Source organism: Brachyhypopomus gauderio, chromosome 5, assembly GCF_052324685.1.
Source record: "Brachyhypopomus gauderio isolate BG-103 chromosome 5, BGAUD_0.2, whole genome shotgun sequence".
Lineage (NCBI taxonomy): Eukaryota > Metazoa > Chordata > Actinopteri > Gymnotiformes > Hypopomidae > Brachyhypopomus > Brachyhypopomus gauderio.
The window spans coordinates 17,452,336-17,458,335 of record NC_135215.1 but is presented as its reverse complement, the minus strand read 5'-3'; the positions used below and the strand labels follow the sequence as shown (position 1 = coordinate 17,458,335).

At 45.8% G+C, this 6,000-nt stretch overlaps 1 long non-coding RNA gene across 1 annotated transcript in view; it reads right to left on the bottom strand.

The window, feature by feature from the left end:
• Window positions 1-4,184: 4,184 nt before the first annotated feature.
• LOC143513859 (uncharacterized) overlaps window positions 4,185-6,000 on the bottom strand; it is a 39,210-nt gene continuing 37,394 nt past the window's right edge. The window contains exons 2-3 of the long non-coding RNA XR_013130690.1: window positions 4,478-4,556; window positions 4,185-4,327 (exon numbers count right to left, since the gene is read on the bottom strand). This is a non-coding gene — a long non-coding RNA (uncharacterized LOC143513859). The remainder of the gene's footprint in view (window positions 4,328-4,477; window positions 4,557-6,000) is intronic.

Here is a 6,000-nt window from a genome sequence, read left to right as displayed (position 1 = left end):
TAAGCGAACCCATCCTTTAGCGTGTTTAGCATGTACCACTATGTGTAGCTTTTCTGTAGGATGTGTGGGCACACCTACTGGAGCAGAATCATCTTGATACAGACTCCACCCTACACCCTACACCACCCTACACCCTCACCCGAGAACAACCATGCTGCTGCCATGTAGCAGCAATGCAGGTTTCTTATTCAGAGAGCAGGCGTGTGTGTAATCTGCAGTGTAACAGCCCTTCCTATCGAACGGGGGTCCCGCGAGACCACTCTCAACACTTACTCACCCACCTAAACAAACGCTAGAGCTATTTGAATTACAAGCGAGACAAGGCAATTCATCAGGCCCATCAAGGCCTTCTGCCAGAGTCAGCATGATCGGCCGGGCCTTTTCGGAGATGCTAGGAAGAAAGGGAGCTCCCTGGAAAACACATTTGTCAACAGAGATTGTTGTATTTTTTTTAATCAGCTTTATGATGACCTAGCAGGAACAAGCGTGCCAAACGGCAGTATGGTGGGGGGAAACCCTAAACAAACCTGCACGTGACCACACCATCCAGCATTAATTTAGGGCCCGTGTCTCAAAATTTCCCATTTTTTTTACACTTTGCTGTAAATTGCAAGACATCCCGTGAGATTTCTTGTAGCGTTTTTATCTGACACACAATCTTGCACGTGCACAGTCTGCGTGTGATAGTCTGAACTCTTCATCAACATTTAGTTTCTTACCTCAAGACCGCTGTTGGACAGGTTCTGGATGACAGACCACTCTCAATCAAGCGGTGGCAAACACAAAAGCAAAAAGTCCATGATGCACATCAGCACAACGCACCCTACCACCACCACCAGACCTCCACCAGCAAGCCACCCCCACCAGACCTCTACCACCAGACCTCCACCACCAGACCTCTACCACCAGGCCACCACCACCAGACCTCTACCACCAGGCCACCACCACCAGGCCACCACCACCAGGCCACCACCACCAGACCTCTACCACCAGACCTCCACCACCAGACCTCTACCACCAGGCCACCACCACCAGGCCACCACCACCAGACCTCCACCACCAGGCCACCACCACCAGACCTCTACCACCAGGCCACCACCACCAGACCTCCACCACTGCTCAGACATGGCTGCTTACAGAACGGTCCATCACCCACATGCACATGGTCAGCAGGGGCACTGACAAACAGGGTAAGGTTGCATTCCTGGAAACACACAGGTCTCAGTCTGTCACAGCACTACCAAAACATCCACACACAAGCCAGATAAAGGGACTTTGCGACACTGTCCACTGCAAAATACTGTTTAAATGCACTTTACAAATTCATTTCATCTGAATTCATGTAAAGGCCTTGGAAGCCCTAAAAAGATTTTGACAAGGTCAGGAATAGAAAAAATCTAGGCTTTACTGAGCAATGCCATCCCTGGAGTGATGTGATGTGATGTGGAGCTATCCAGAAAAAGGGCAGGATGCACATACACACACACTCACACACACATACACACAAACACACATGTACACACATGTACACACACACACTCTCTCTCTCACACACACACACACACACACACACACACACACACACACACACACACACACACACACACACACACACACAGATACAGTGGTTAAGGGAACTACAAGGCACATGTGAAGCAGGGAACATAGTAACTGGGGGCAACATGTAAGGGGAGGCAAACAATGCAAGTGGCAGAAAAAAAACACAAAATGCAAACATGAACCACATAATCACCATGTGGGTAAGAGGGGGAGGGGAGGCTAGTAAAGGGGGTTTTAAGTGGATTGTGTTTCTAAAAATGTTACACAGACTTTTGAGCCACTGTGTTCTGAGACATGACTGAATACAGAGCCATTTGATAATTGGAGAAGACTGCTTGACCTTTAAAAAGCACAGGTAAAAGTTAACACTGTCAGCTTTAAGGATATGCTTAGGATGTTAAGGAAAATGTTTTTACCTCGCAAGTCACTCCCCAAGAGTTGCCTTTCTAATTGCTAATGTATCTTTTAAACCAGGTATCACCAAATGGCGGACCGCGGTCCGGATCCGGACCCGAACGCCGTCCTGTCCGGACCCAATCACATTCCTGATTAACTGGATACGGACCCAAATGCCAAAAAAATTTTAACGGGAGACTATATTTTAAACCGGAGAATTTATTTTCAGACGAGTATTACGTTCACCACCCATTTGAGTGTTACGTTCGCCACCAACCCCCCCCCCCCCCCCCCCCCCCCCCCCCTCAACAACTTTCGTTCGCCACCGCGGACCCGGACCTAAGGTCTGAGCTATCTGCCAAAAATGGACCGCGGAAAGATTTAATTGATTACCCCTGTTTTAAACCATTCTTCGTAATCTGGGTTGGAAAGCTGAACTCCTGAGATGCTGAATCTGCGGACGTTGGGCTTTTACAGGGCCTGTCTTACACCTCACGTCCTCCTGCCACTGTCTCTCTGTCATTGCAGTTCAAGTCTGGACATAGATGTTTTGTTTCTCATTTGGATCGTGTGTAAGAGACAAGTTCACCTTCCACCACAGCGCTAACGATGTTCAAAAAAAGCTGTGAATGAAAACCTTGTATCCTTATATCCTGTATGCAGATGAAGTGTTTCATTTGTGCCCTACGACCTCTAGTTTTACATCCTGATCATTAAAATATAGAAAAGGCATGTTTTAAAAAAATGTTTTAACCTCAATCTCTACCTGCCTCCATCTCCCTCTCTCACTTAGACAACAATAAACTGAGTATGTATGAAATGTAATTCTAAAGGACTTTAGACCACATCTTTGATATGAAACATTATTCACAAAACTAACAGCGTGTATTAATATCATCTGGAAACAGCAACAAACACAGACAAACTCTTTTGTTTCCAACATCTATTGTGTTCTTAATCATACAAGCTGGATTTCTTGAAAGTGAATATCTTCAACGCCCTGTCTATCCTATCTACCCATCTGATGTAGTTTTAGTAACAAACCATGCTGTGTAGAGGAGTTCTGACCCCTCTCAAGGGTTCTTCCTCAGACAGGGACAGAATAAGGGTGCTTCAGGACAATGTCTACTGTAAAAAGCACTTTACAAATACATTGGATCTGACCTAAATTAAATCAAGAAAGACCTTGCAAGTACTAAAAAGATTAGGAACATTTCACATCATACAGAACGGCTTTCTGGCTGTAGCTCACTCTAGCTTCACCAAACTGTGCGGCAGTATCTCCCCCAGTTACAGTGTGCAATGGCACCGCGCAAAGGAAACCGTCCCCCACCACCTGTAGAGGACACACAACTGTTGTGCAGTAGGCAAAACGTGTGTAATTGTAAGGTGTCAGCAGCAAGTATGTGGTTGGTTTACAGTTCAGATACAGTAAAGATGAACCGTTAGACAATGATTAACAGTAGTCAGTAGTCAGGTTCTGCAAAAGTAAATAAACACCTTTGATATTGATATTGGCATTGATATTGTTGACAGTTGCCTTGACTACAGAGCAGCAGCAGGTCCTGACAGACGTCCCCAGTGAAGAATCAACAGCTGCCTCCGGTGTCTCAAACTCAGTTTTTAAGAGAATCGACAATAAGAACCCCCCCCCCCCCCCCCTTCCTTTCTTTTTTTCTTTTTTACACAACTGAATTACTTGTACACTGAGAACTATTACAGTGCACAGCAACTGATACACAGCCCCAAAATAGGACTGACCTAGAGAAGAAAATGTAATTCAAAATCAGCTCTTGAAAAGTAATTGAAGAGTAAAGGGCTTTGGAATCGGTTTAGGAGAAGCTACTAGAACACGGACACTCATGGCTCTCCAGACGACTATATGAATACAGTCAAGCAGAGCATATGAAATGGATCGTTCTAAATCTGTAAACTGAAGCCTTATTGCTAAATCTAAGGCCATCCATGCCTTATGTTGTAATATGAACGTTTTTATCAGAAGCGTGCAAAAACAATCACAGCTCTGTGCAGATGCCAGAAATGAATCTGGGGTTGAGCGCTGATCTGTATCGGACGCATGCAGGTGTGAATGCAGAGTCAGTCAATAAAAATGCTTCTGAACATTACTATCATTCTGTCAACAGTGCAAAGTGGGGGATTCACTGCAAGGCAGTTCTATCTATGAGTAAACACCTTTATTGCTTTATAGTATATAAATATAGAAACAAATCAAGTCCTCACACGTTCAGAACTAAAATTTGTATATGTAAATCCCTGCTATGTTGCAGATGCAAATCCAGTGGTAAAGAGGGACACAACAATGTTCATGAGATGAGCTGTGTATGAGACTGTGAGGAGCTTCCCACGGATTCTGTAGGGAGATATGAGGAGAAACAGAGTGCCTGAGACTTTAACGAGACGATTCCAGCACGTTCATCCCCAGAGACGCAGTCGTCTTGTTTTCATCCCCACACATTAACTCCATTTTTATCAGATGAGCAGCACCATGTAATCAGCACACCTGGCCGCCAGCACCTCTGGATCTTCGCGTTAAGAGCAGCGTGGATGAGGTGTGGAATCTTCTTAGGTTCTCCATACACCTGCCAATAAATGAGCACACGATGGACAATTAAAAAGGCAGCAGAGCACACAGATGAGGCTCAAACATTGTCAAAGCCCAAAGCTGGACACAACCCACACAGCCTGGTCCCTTCTCTACAGCCTGGTCACTACCATTCGAGCTGATCACTTCCTGGACACTACCACATGTCATGATCACTTCCTGGACACTACTACATGTCATGATCACTTCCTGGACACTACCACATGTCATGATCACTTCCTGGACACTACCACATGTCATGATCACTTCCTGGACACTACTACATGTCATGATCACTTCCTGGACATTACTACATGGCCTGATCACTTCCTGGACACTACTACATGGCCTGATCACTTCCTGGATGCTACAAGCTGGATATTATCATATGTCCTGGACATTTCCTGTTTTTCAGCCAGAACTCCCACCAGCACACTGTCGTTCCTTTATCTCACCCTTGAGGTCAGAATTGCTGGCAAACAACATTAAGGAGCTTGTTTCCTTGTGAATAGAAGATCTAGTCATGGTAATCTTTGCCCATGGAAATCACAGTCCTTCTGCTAACATCCTGCCTCAACCCTCCACTAAGCTGATGAGTGTAAAACTCCTGTCTACTGGCTTTGTGCAGGCTGGTTTGGTTTTCTGCCAGGGCACCATGTGACTGATCAGTGAACTGCAATTTGTTTCCTCGCATAACTGAAAAACAGTGGCCGCGTCTGTTTGAATACTTTGAGTGGGTCTTGTCTGGCATATCAAAGCATTAGTGTTAACACCAGTGGTGAAGCACTCCTGCAATACTATGAGAGGAGTTTAGTGTTACTGATAGTGGTGTAGTTGTCCTATAATATTACTACAGGAGATTAGTGTTAATAACGGTGCTGGTCATGGAATATGACTACAGGAATGCTGGAACACTATTGGAGGGGGGCAGAGAGACCTCAGTTCCTACTCCAACACATTGCTCTTTTTTAAGAGCAGGTCTGAAGCCATGTGCACTTATCACAGTGTTTGGCACAGTCGTGTCTGGCGACTGGAGATTAGAAACCAACAGTACTACCTCTCCAGGTGTCATGGGAAATAAGATGGTACACTGTAGTTCAGATATTCTGATAAGAGTAACATGGTTGATTCTTTACTTCACAGCACGCTTTACACACACACACACACACACACACACACACACACACACACACACACAGTCTCTTCAGGCTGTTTACCATCAGCTGAGTGACAGCCAAATACAGCACGGGATTATTTTGCGGACACAAGCCGCCAGGAGTGGTGTGTGGGTGGACAGGGCCCCTCCGTGGGCCTCCTCCTAACTGGGACGAGAGAGACATCCTGTGAGTCACAGACGGAAGCAGCCAGATTCCCCTTCAACCCGGCACCCCCAAACCTGACTGCCATCGCCACAAACCTGACTGCCATCGCCACAAAGCGTT